This window comes from Lactuca sativa, chromosome 7, assembly GCF_002870075.4.
Source record: "Lactuca sativa cultivar Salinas chromosome 7, Lsat_Salinas_v11, whole genome shotgun sequence".
Lineage (NCBI taxonomy): Eukaryota > Viridiplantae > Streptophyta > Magnoliopsida > Asterales > Asteraceae > Lactuca > Lactuca sativa.
The window spans coordinates 3,678,693-3,690,402 of record NC_056629.2 but is presented as its reverse complement, the minus strand read 5'-3'; the positions used below and the strand labels follow the sequence as shown (position 1 = coordinate 3,690,402).

Sequence of the window (11,710 nt, the reverse complement as noted above, 5' to 3'; positions counted from 1 at the left end):
CAAATTTTATCCATTCCTTTTACCCAAGGTGGGATAAAATCGATATTTGTGGGCCCCTCGATGATTTAGTGATGACACCCTAAGCGCTTGGCCAAGCCGGGACTAAGTTGATGTGTTCAATTGTAGTTTGTTGTTAGTCGTCATAAATCAGATGCCGAGAAACAATACATAAACAGAGAGAATGATTTAAATCCATGTATCGTGTCTATACAATATCTTGAAATTGGAGGAATATATAATCCCTTATCTAAAGGACACGTGTATCTGATAAGATCGGAGTTGACCGCGGCTTTTGAAAGCTACGATTGCTGATCAGGTTCTGAAGTTATGCAAAATAGTTATTAGACTTATCCAAGTGGGAGACTGTTGGATTAGTGTCTAAGTCCATAACTATTTTGGTATGTACTTGACTCGATTATGAGCATGGTCCTTTTGGGTTTCCTTCACCATAGCAACTTGTAGGATGAATTAAGGAGAGAAAGGATTAATTATGATTTTTTAAGAATAATATATTAAAAGAGATTAATTAAACTTTGGGGAATGATTGCGTAATTATAAGATAATTACATATATGGGCTAATGGACTCCATAGAAGGTGGAGTGGAAGAATTATATGGGGAAGCCCATAAGAATTCGTCCAAGGCTTCTAAAGAAGGGGTCAATGGATTGCTTAGGGCTTAAGCAGTCAAATTAGTGTTTCCTTGTTAGATAACCCTAATTGCCTACCTATTTAAGGAGTCCCTAATCCCCAAAAAACGTGGTGACTGAATCCTTAGGGTTTCCTGGACGTTTTGGAGCCTCCTTCCTCTTCTCTTCTTCATCTTGTTGCTTAGTGGTGTTTGTGAAGCCATTAGAGGTGCAACACTTGAGGCACTAAGCTTTCTGAAGCCAAGGAATTGATTTTTATTGCTATATAACAATTTAAGGTAATTACTAAACCCTTATTTCAGGTTTTATATGATGGATATAGGGTTTATAGCTTTGGATATTCAATTGCATGTTCATTAGACAAACTAGATGCAAAAGCTATTTGGGTTTGCATGTACACCATAGGAATGATGTTTTGCTCGAAACCCATCAGTGAAAGGGGTGATGTTTTATTAGACCTCATACACACCGATGTGTGTGGTCCCTTTAGATCCGCCGTAAGGGATGTTAACCGCTTCTATGTGACTTTTGTTGATGATTACAACAGATATGGCTATATCTACTTCATCAAGCATAAGTCAGAAACTTTTGAAAAGTTTAAAGAATTTAAACAAGAAGTGGAGAATCAACTAGGCAGGAAGATAAAGTGCTCCGATTTGATCGGGTGGTGAGTATCTTAGTATCGAGTTCCACGACTATCTTAAGGAATTTGTAATCATTTCACAATTTACGCCACACAGGACACCACATCTTAATGGTGTGGCTGAGAGGCGCAATCGAACCTTGTTAGACATGGTTCGTTCCATGATGAGTCGATCTTCGTTACCTATCTCATTCTGGGGGTATGCCTTAGAGATTGCCGCCCATATCCTTAATCTAGTCCCAACTAAAAAGGTTGCCAAAACACCTCACGAGATGTGGACAGGAAAAGTTCCCTCGTTAGCACACATCAAAGTTTAAGGTTGCGAGGCTTTTATGAGGCATGAGACTCACGACAAGCTCGAACCTCGTAGTGAGCGTTGTATTTTCATCAGCTACCCATAGAAGTCTTTTAGATATCTCTTCTACAGACCGAGTGACAATTTTGTGTTCATTGCAAGGAGAGGGGTTTTTTGAGAGAGATAGAGATAGAGAGAGAGATAGAGAGAGAGAGAGAGAGAGAACTCATATGCCAAGAGGACAGTGAGAGGCAAATTGACCTTGAAGAGCTTCAAGAGTTAAATGATGAAGGAACCTAAAACACTAGCGCTCAACCTGGGGAGGAAATTCCTATTGAACCAGTTGACGAGTCCTTACCTCTGAGGCCTTCCAGTAGAATTAGTGTTCCACCTGTGTTATATGGTTTCCATATTACTACAGGTGGTGACACATTTATCAGTGATAGCACACTAGTAAATTTGGATGAACCTAACAACTACAAGGAAGCCATGGCAGACCCCGAGTCTGCAAAATGGAAAGAGGCTACGGACAGCGAGATTCAGTCCATGTATGACAATCAAGTTTGGAACTTGGTTGACAATGTACCAGGTCGTAAGATAGTTGGGTGCAAATGGATCTTCAAGAAGAAGACCGATATGGATGGGAAAGTATACACATATAAGGAGCGATTGGTTGCGAAGGGCTTTACTCAAACTCATGGAGTTGACTATGATAAGACCTTCTCACCAGTAGCGAAGATTAAATCTATAAGGGTTATGCTTGCCATAGCTACATTTCATGATTATGAAATATGGCAAATGGATGTCAAAACCATTTTCCTTAATGGGAAGTTGGCTAAAGATGTTTACATGAGTCAGCTAGAGGATTTTCTCAATGCAAAATACCCTAATAGATTGTGTAAGCTTGAGAAATCCATTTATGGATTAAAACAAGCAGCTTGTAGATGGAATCTTTGTTTAGATGATAAAGTCAAAGAGTTTGGATTTTCGAGAAGCGAGGATGAGTCCTGTGTATATGTGAAAGCTAGTGGGAGTATAGTTAGCTTTCTGCTGTTGTATGCGGATAACCTACTTCTCATAGGAAATGACATCCCAACCTTGCAGGAGGTTAAGTCCTAGCTTGGGAAGTGTTTCGCTATGAAGGACCTTGGGGGAAGCTGTCTATATTCTAGGGATAAGGATATTGAGAAATAGGAGTAAAAGACTAATTGGACTTAGTCAAAGTACCTACTTGAACAAGGTGTTGAAGCGTTTCCACATGGAGAATTCCAAGAAAGGTGACTTATCTATCCAAAGCAATACCAAGCTGAGTAAGACTCAGAGTCCGAGTACAGAGGCCGAGATAGCAGAGATGAGTCAAGTACTATATGCTTCCACAGTTGGCTTGATCATGTATGCTATGACTTGTACTCGCCCTTATGTGGCCTTTGCTTTGAGCATGGTCAACAGATATCAAGGGAATCATGGTAAAGCTCACTGGACGTTGATAAAGAACATTCTGAAGTACCTACAGAGGACTAAGGACTGGGTCCTTGCCCTCGATGGGAGTGATGACTTGAGAGTGACAGTGTATAGTGACGCCAACTTTTAGACCGAGAGAGATAATTTTCGCTCTCATTCGGGCTGGGTATTTACCCTTATTGGAGGAGCACTAACTTGGAAATGTTCCAAACAGGACACTGTAGCTGATTCAACATGCGAATCTGAGTAAATAGCAGAAATCGAAGCATCGAAGGAGGCAATCTGGTTGAAGAACTTCATCGGAGACCGTGGAGTTGTACCAGCTATAAAGGAACCTATGGAGATTTTCTGTGACAGCGAGAGTGCGGTCGCCTTAACCAAGGAACCGAGGGATCATGAAAGATCCAGACACATCGACATAAAATACCACTTCATTAGACATCGGATAAAAGAAGGACTCCTCGTAGCAAAGAGGGTATCGTCAGAGGAAAACCCAGCAGATCCCCTTACGAAGGGACTGAGTAGGGTTAAGCACTTGCAACATGCGAGGAGCATTGAGTTGAAGGACGATATTAGTTTTGATGATTAGATAGCAGTTCAAAAACTTGTAATAGATAAAATGTAATTGACATTTGATGATTAAATAAAAGGAGTTTTATTTATTAGTAAAGTTACTATCTTGTGTTAATTGTTTACTATTGTTTCATATTGCATGTTTTGACTTCCAGATTAATAAAATTATTCAAATTATCCATAGTCGATCATACTTTGGAAGTAGGTATTGAGGCAAGACTGTTATGAATTTGACTTGTAGATTGTCTAGAGTGTTTAGACATGGCAAAAGTTTGCTACAACATTCATGAGTGCTTATAAGTTTTGAGTATTGGATTAAACCCATGCTCACATGAATCACTTCATGGAATTTATCATGAGTGATTGTGAGATGATAATATCATATCATCTTCAAACTGAGATGTATGAGTTGTTGACTATGAGTTGCTTGTACATTGATAGTACGAAAACACATCAGTAACTTGATGTTATAAAACATGCTATTGGGTATGATTTAACAAGTAGTTAGTACAAGCATATAAGTCAAATTTTATCTGCTCCTTTTATCCTTGGAGGATTAAAAGCAATATCTTGGGCCCCTCGATGAATTTGTTTTGACTTATGTGTCGGTCCCGATCAGGACTCAATTTATGTGTTCAATTAAGTTCTATATCAAACAAAATCAGAAAACAGGAAACAAACTGCAGGAAAATAAGTGTGACTATGTTCATGTATTTGTCAACACAATATCTTGAAGAACAGAGGATTATATGATCCCTTATCTAAAATGGCACGTCAGAGTTCGACAGCGGCTTTTAAGAGCTACGATTGCTAGTCGGTTTTAAGTCGTACTTGCAGTTATAGTTATTAGACTTATCCAAGTAGGAGACTGTTGGATTAGGTTTCTAAGCCCATACCTATAACTAGTATGTACTTGACCCGAGAGTAGCATGATCCATTTTGGGTTGCATTCACAAGAACAATTTGATAGGATGGATATTGAGAAAGAGGAATCATGTTATATAATTAGTATTGATCAAGACTTAATTTGGAATTATTTTAGTGATCAAAAGAGACTAATTAAATATATAGGGGTTGATTGTGTAAATCAATGAAAGATATAGGCTGGGCTAATAATCCATGGTTGATTACTGATGGGCTAAGCTTATCTAAGGATCCATAAAGTGTTAGTCCATTACAAGCCAAAGTGTAAGATTTAGGGTTTACACATAACCCTTGGAATTCTACACTATATATATATATATATATATATATATATATATATATATATATATATATATATATATATATATATATATATATATATATATATATATATATATATATATATATATATATATATAAAATCCCTTGGCCTAAAATTGGAAACACTAATAATCTTAGAGATACTATAGCCGACTTTGAGTGGCTCATAACGTCTCGCTTATGTTCTCCAATTTTTGGTGGTGTTTTGTGAACCATTTCAGGCATCACACTTGAGGTGCTAAGTTCTTAAAGGCCAAATACGAGAAGCTACAACAAGAGGTATTCTTCTAACTAGTTTTATGATTAATATACCAAATTTTTGTATGCTAGTTTAGGTTTTATGCTTTGGAAACAATATTTCATGTATAATTAGAGAAAACTTAGATCCAAAGCATTAGGGTTGCATGTGCACCATAAGGTTGTTATAGTGCTCAAAACCCATCAGTTAGATCGTAGCACATTTAAGGTCCCCTGTCCATAAAAATGCAACCTTTATGAGATATTTTGGTCCATTCACGTGTTAGGTTCCTTGTTATAGTTCTCCATGAGTTTTGGGTCTTATTAAGACATGCATGGGAGTAAAGTTGCCAACTTTACGTGTTAAGTCACTATTTAGGATTATATATGAGAGTTTGGCTGGATGACTTAACCGATTAAATGCTTAATGAGTTTGATTGGTGGTATGTAGAGTATGCGGGGCATACCCAGCTCGTACGTTGTGCGTATTGGCCCCAGAACGAGTACGCTAAGCATAAGTCTTAGTACGCCTAGCGTACTCAGATGTTTTACTTTTGGGTTGACTTTCACGGGTTTGGGCCATATTTTGGAGTTATAGGGTTTGGGCCTTTCAACTTCTGATTTTGGACCATAGATAGACTATGGGATTTCTTAGAATTAGGTCCATTATGAATTTTGGTCTGAATTAGGAAGTTGTACCATATTGGCCCTTAGGATGCCATTTAGGAATTTGGGCCTTTTGAGCAAATGGGTTGGGTCTTGGTTTTGTGCCAAGTAAGAAAAGGGTAAAATGGTCTTTTACCCTAGATGATGGATAAGTAATTCGCGGTCCAATTATTAACTGGATATTATTTGATGGTGTTAGCATGGGGATTTTTCGGATCAGAAGCCCGAGATTTTATTTGAGAGATTCCGCAGCTTGAGGTGAGTTTCCTCACCATGTTTAGCGGGTCGAAGGCACCAATGTCGGCCCATGGTTTATTATGATTAGGATGCTAGTTGTCTGTGTGACTCTGCATGTATGTTTTTTGATATGTTATCGGGCGGAGACTGATGATTATATTGTATACTATCTATCTTTGTGATTTTTGCATGTGTTTATGTGTTTGTATGTATACCGGGTGGGGCCGATGCTAGGTGGGGCCTAATGATAGACAAATCTGTTCCGAGTGGGGCTCGATGTCGTACACGGCCCACTATATGTTTGATATGTATGATATGTGGTATTTTGGGGAACTTACTAAGATTTGTACTTACGGTTTTCAGTTTATGTTTCAGGTACTTCTTGTTCGAAGGGGAAGAGTTTGGGGTGATTGCAGTGCGTACACCACGTTGTTCCGCATTTTATATGACTCTGATTGTACTTGAATGTTATTTAATACACTATGATTTCACTACGGTTTTATGATATTGTTATGGATAATGGTTTTATTAATATAAAAATCAAAATTTTTGGTCTTAATTTTTGGGGACGTTACAAAAACCAAGCTTAACCTATCCTAGAGACCCCGTCACGTCAAATCAGCTTTCGTTGAAGTAGTCAACCCTCTCGTAGGGGCCCAAGTTCCTATGCTTTCACTTTTTTGAAAGCATCATATACCATATCACACAATTGTTCAATTGTGCCAGGTTTGACTTTGCGGTGTCTCTTGATTGAAACTTGAATTTTTGTATCTTTTTCCTACGGCTTTAAGTTCTTCAATTGTCTTTCTGTATTTCTTGAAATTTCTTAGGTTAAGTACATGAAACTTTCTATGAGCTCGAATATGAAAATTTTTCTCATTTCTTCGTTTTTGTTGGTTGTGTGGATATGATATAGAGATATCTGTTACCGCGAGGGTAACACGTGTCAACAAATACGTTTGTGCTTTGTAGGGTCAAGACTTATCGAGCTCAGTTCTTAATCGGAAGTTTCAAGAGTTAGTTTAAAAACTGTTTTATTTTTGCTCACACAATGTTTCGATATACTATAGCTTTTATTTTTACAATTTACCTGATAGCTTATGGTGTTTTGCAATCCCGTGTGTATGGAAATTGTTACTACACTTACCATTATCGACCTTGCCGCTTTCTTTCATTTACCATCTTTACAGAGTTATCGAATGCGAAGATTGTTATCCATCATGTAACTTTTTTTATGCAGAAAATTAAAACTAAAAAAAAAAAAAAAAAATCTTTTTAGGTTTTTTTTATAATGTAGAAAAATAGAAAATAAAATAAAAATATTTTTGGACTTTTTTTAGATTTTGTTTCTCTAAATGCAATGCAGAAAAGAAAAAAAAAACGAAAATTTTACTAAAAACTAAAAAATTCAATTTTTTTTAACAAAAGTACAAATTTTGACTACTAATCTTCTCCTCATACTTAAAATGAAGCATTGTCCTCAATGCTCAGAGGAATACAAAACTCAATAAAAAACTAAAAATTTAACAAAAGTACTGAAAATTGAAAAATTCAAAAGTTTTCACGAAAGTATAAATTTTAAAATTTGTAACAAAATTTACAAATTATGAAAGAAAAACGAAAAATTTACTGAAAACTGAAAAATTCAAAATTTTTAACAAAAGTACAAATGGTAAATTTTTTAACAAAAATTACAAATTTTGACTATTAACCATCTCCCCATGCTTAAAATGAAACATTGTTCTTGTAACTCCCGTGTTTCTTGCTTGACATCATTATAAAATATGTATTTACGCCGATCGACGATTGTAACCTTTTATAAATACGTTAAAGAGTGAACCCAAGTAGTGAAACGATATTTTGTGTTATACCCTTTTTACGAAATTAGTTATTAATATTCAAATTAAAAATCAGTTGTAAAATATTATCATGTATGTAATTGAAATATTTCGTATTTAGTTATTATACTGATACGGAATTTATAAACTTATATTTTATAAGTTATAACTTATGGCGTTGGTAAGTTATAAGATTGCAAATATATTAAATAAAATATATGTTTAATATTGATTATATTAATCAAATAGTACATGTAAAGTTTTAGTTTAAATTAATGAATACATTATAGATATGTATTTAAAAAAAACGTATATATAAATTTGATTTATAAAGTAACCATATATTCAAAAAAAAAAGGTTACATATATGGATTTATAAGGTGACTCAATTGCCACATGAGACCAACGTATGCATAGGTGTGCAATATGTATGCATAACAAGGATAATAATTAAAAATACAAATAAGGTTACATATATGGATTTATAAGGTGACTCTATTGCAACATGAGACCAACGTATGCATAGGTGTGCAATATGTATGCATAACAAGGATAATAATTAAAAATACAAATGTGTTTATTTTTTTTATTGGGTTAAATATGACATGGATCAATTTGCATAACACGTATTATATGAAGATATATCCACTTTTGCTTGGCCACTAAGCCATGCATTTTTTTTTTGACACGTAGCTTGCAAGGAGGCCTATAAATACATTGGTTCTCTTTAAGTTATATAATAAAAATAAGGGCTCTCCAAATTATCTCTAAGTTACAGTCTGAAGATATATTCTCCTGAATACTCATATTATAAAAGCTTTTGAGGTAATTTTTTTATATACTAGTTTGGTTATTGATATTATATTTTTATAATCACAAATTCAAGATTTTAGAATCTAAAGGTATTACATAATTAAAACATTACTAGTTATATTATAACTTATGTTTATCTGATTGATAACTATTTTTATAAAATAATTAACGAGACGTTATTATATAACTAAAATATTATTATTAGTTATATTGTAGCCTATATTTATTTTGAATGGTAATCTTAGACATAATTTTTAACTGTTTAGATTGAGAAAAAACATTCGAAACTACTCATAAATTGAGAGATACATTTGTTGTATCAGGTGAGTGCATAGTTACTTTCATCTTACATATAGATATGAAGTATTTAATATAAACTACATGCTATGTGTGTATATTGTCTGAATATTTGCTGTCTATGCTGATGAATGATTTTTATACATGTTTTAAATGATTTAAACTGTATATGTATTTTATATCTACAAAAATGTTGGGATAAAACATGGATAGATGTAATAGACGATGTGTGATAAAATGATGAGAGACCTCGATGTTGATGTTGTTGATTCTGTCATCTAGCGGAGTATGGATGACGACCACGGACTCTTCTAGACAGTCCAGTGGAACGTCAGCAAGCTCGCAACCTGTAGGTGTTTGTGAACGATGTGTTCACCGGTGTACTCCATCCCCCACATGGTTGCCTTAAGGACATTTATTGCTGAGGAATCCCCTTAGCAGTAGTGTCCATCCCGATGATGATCCTTAGGCTAGGTCCCTTATGATAGGTGTTTTAGAGACGTAAAGTGAGGATAACAGGAACGGGTAATCGGGTTATTGTTGGTTGATGAAATTAATAAACTTATTTATTGTGGGTTGAAAACCCTATGTGCTCACCAGGCTCCCAAGCCTGACCCACTCAGTTTTATGTATTACAGGTAGTGGCGCTTGAGCATAGATGTGATGTTTTGGATGAGGGATTACGGATATAAGCATGTAGATATGAAATAATGTTGTAAGGCCTATATTGTACTGTTTATGCTTTTGATATGTATCGAACATGACATCCCGAGTCTTTTTAATGAAATACATTTCTAGGGAAATGCTTTTGATAAATCTTTATCATATTTTGTTTTAGGACAAATTCCGCAACACTTTTATTTAAAAATCTTACTCTGATTTTCAAACAAAGCATAAACAATATCGGTCTTTTCTGGCCGTGAAAATGGGGATGTCACAGTCCTCAATGCTCAGAGAGGAATGCAAAACTCAATAAAACATATAAATCAAAATGGTTGCAGCTAGGAAATAATGTACCTGATATTTTTACCGAAAATTCCGATTTTGACAAAGATTCTAGAGAAAAAACTAATTTTCAACAATGTAGAAGAACCTCTCATTTCCCCAAGCTTGCTTGGGGCTCCTCTTTAGCTTGATTTCTTTTTCTTTAACTCCAAATCTCTTCAGATATGGCAGACTTGTTGGATCTGGTACTTACACACAAGGCTGGAAAATCCTCATATTTTTATCAGATAAGTTTTTCTTTAGATTTTTTACTCTTTTACAGAGGTGGGGCAGACAGCAGGGCCAACGTTCCTTGTATGGCATGGAGCGGGGCTTCTACGACCTCATTCATGAAGGTCCAGCAGACAGGGCTCTCCCTGTCAAGGTCCAACCGATCAAACGTCTCGGTGAGCAGGCCAGAGCATCCACGAGTTAGAGTTTGGATGTTGGTGACACCAAAAGGTCACTTCCGCACAATTTCAATGGTTGGACAAGGACTACGGCTGGACATGTAGGATCATCGACAGCCTCCAGGAGGATCTCACCACCGCCCGAGCAAAAACCAAAGAGTACCAGGAGAGACACGCGGCCCTCGAACAGAGCGTGATCGAGGCTGAGCGGCGATTAGAGGAGATGCATGCCTTCATGGCTTCATTCCATGGCCCATAGGAGACCACACGCCGTGAGTAGGGATTATACTACTCACAATTTGTTATAGATTAAGATTTACGAGTAAGTGTTGGTTCTACTCTTTCCTGTATGTAGGTTCGACCCTACAAATAAGTGATTACACTATTCAAGGGGTCGTTATGCTGTAAAAAATTTCTTTCTTTATTTGATGTATTATAGACCTTCATAAAGGTCAATTTTCCCAAAACTATGTACTAATATACGTTATCAATGAAATTGGCGTGCATTTTATTTCATTGGGTATTACTATCAAATTCATAAGTTGTTATGCAATTGTTTGCTTATTATAGTATAATTCTATTTATGAATTGCTTACAAGTTACAATGAAGTGTGGACATAATGCAGTTATAACTAAGACATTCCATTTCAATAATACCCGACTTATAACCACTATTGAAGACTTATCATCATTTCACCTTTAAACTTTATGGTAGGAAAATGCCACCACGAAGGAGTAACAGGCGTGTTAACAACACACCAACAGCCATACCAACACCAACAACCATACCAACATCAACACTACCAAAAGATCCCGTTGTGTTCCAATTTCTTGTGACAGCTGCGGTGGCAGCCACCATGGCTCAAATAAGCGGTAATGGTACGAATGGAGACCGGAATGGAAATGGGATCGGGAACGGTACAACCAGCTCTAATCCTGGTGAAAGCCTAGGTCATCCACGAATGTGCTCTTACAAAGAATCCGTGAACTGCAAGCCCAGAACCTATCATGGCAACGACGGCGGCGTCCTATCAAGATGGGTCGAGAAGATTGAATCCGTATTTCAAATCTGTCATGCTCGGACGAATACAAGTTCAAATACGCGGCTTGTACCTTCGCGGACTCGACCTTATCATGGTGGAATGGCCATGTTAAAACTCTGACCCTTGTTGTGGCCGACTCCATGAGTTGGGAGGACCTGAAGGTCATGATGTTGGAAGAATACTACCCAAGAAGTGAAATGAAAAAGCTGGAACAAGAGTTGTGGGACCACACCATGTCAGGTTCTGATTTTTCCACCTACACCACCAGGTTTAATGAATTGGCAACTCTATGCCCCAGAATGGTCACCCCGGAAGCCAAG

General features: G+C 36.4%; 1 long non-coding RNA gene across 1 annotated transcript; it reads left to right on the top strand.

Moving 5' to 3' along the window:
• Positions 1 to 8,581: 8,581 nt before the first annotated feature.
• Positions 8,582 to 10,863, top strand: LOC122194965 (uncharacterized). Its single transcript, XR_008225115.1, has 3 exons — positions 8,582 to 8,668; positions 9,592 to 9,668; positions 10,121 to 10,863. It is a non-coding gene; the product is annotated as an uncharacterized LOC122194965 (long non-coding RNA).
• Positions 10,864 to 11,710: the final 847 nt, after the last annotated feature.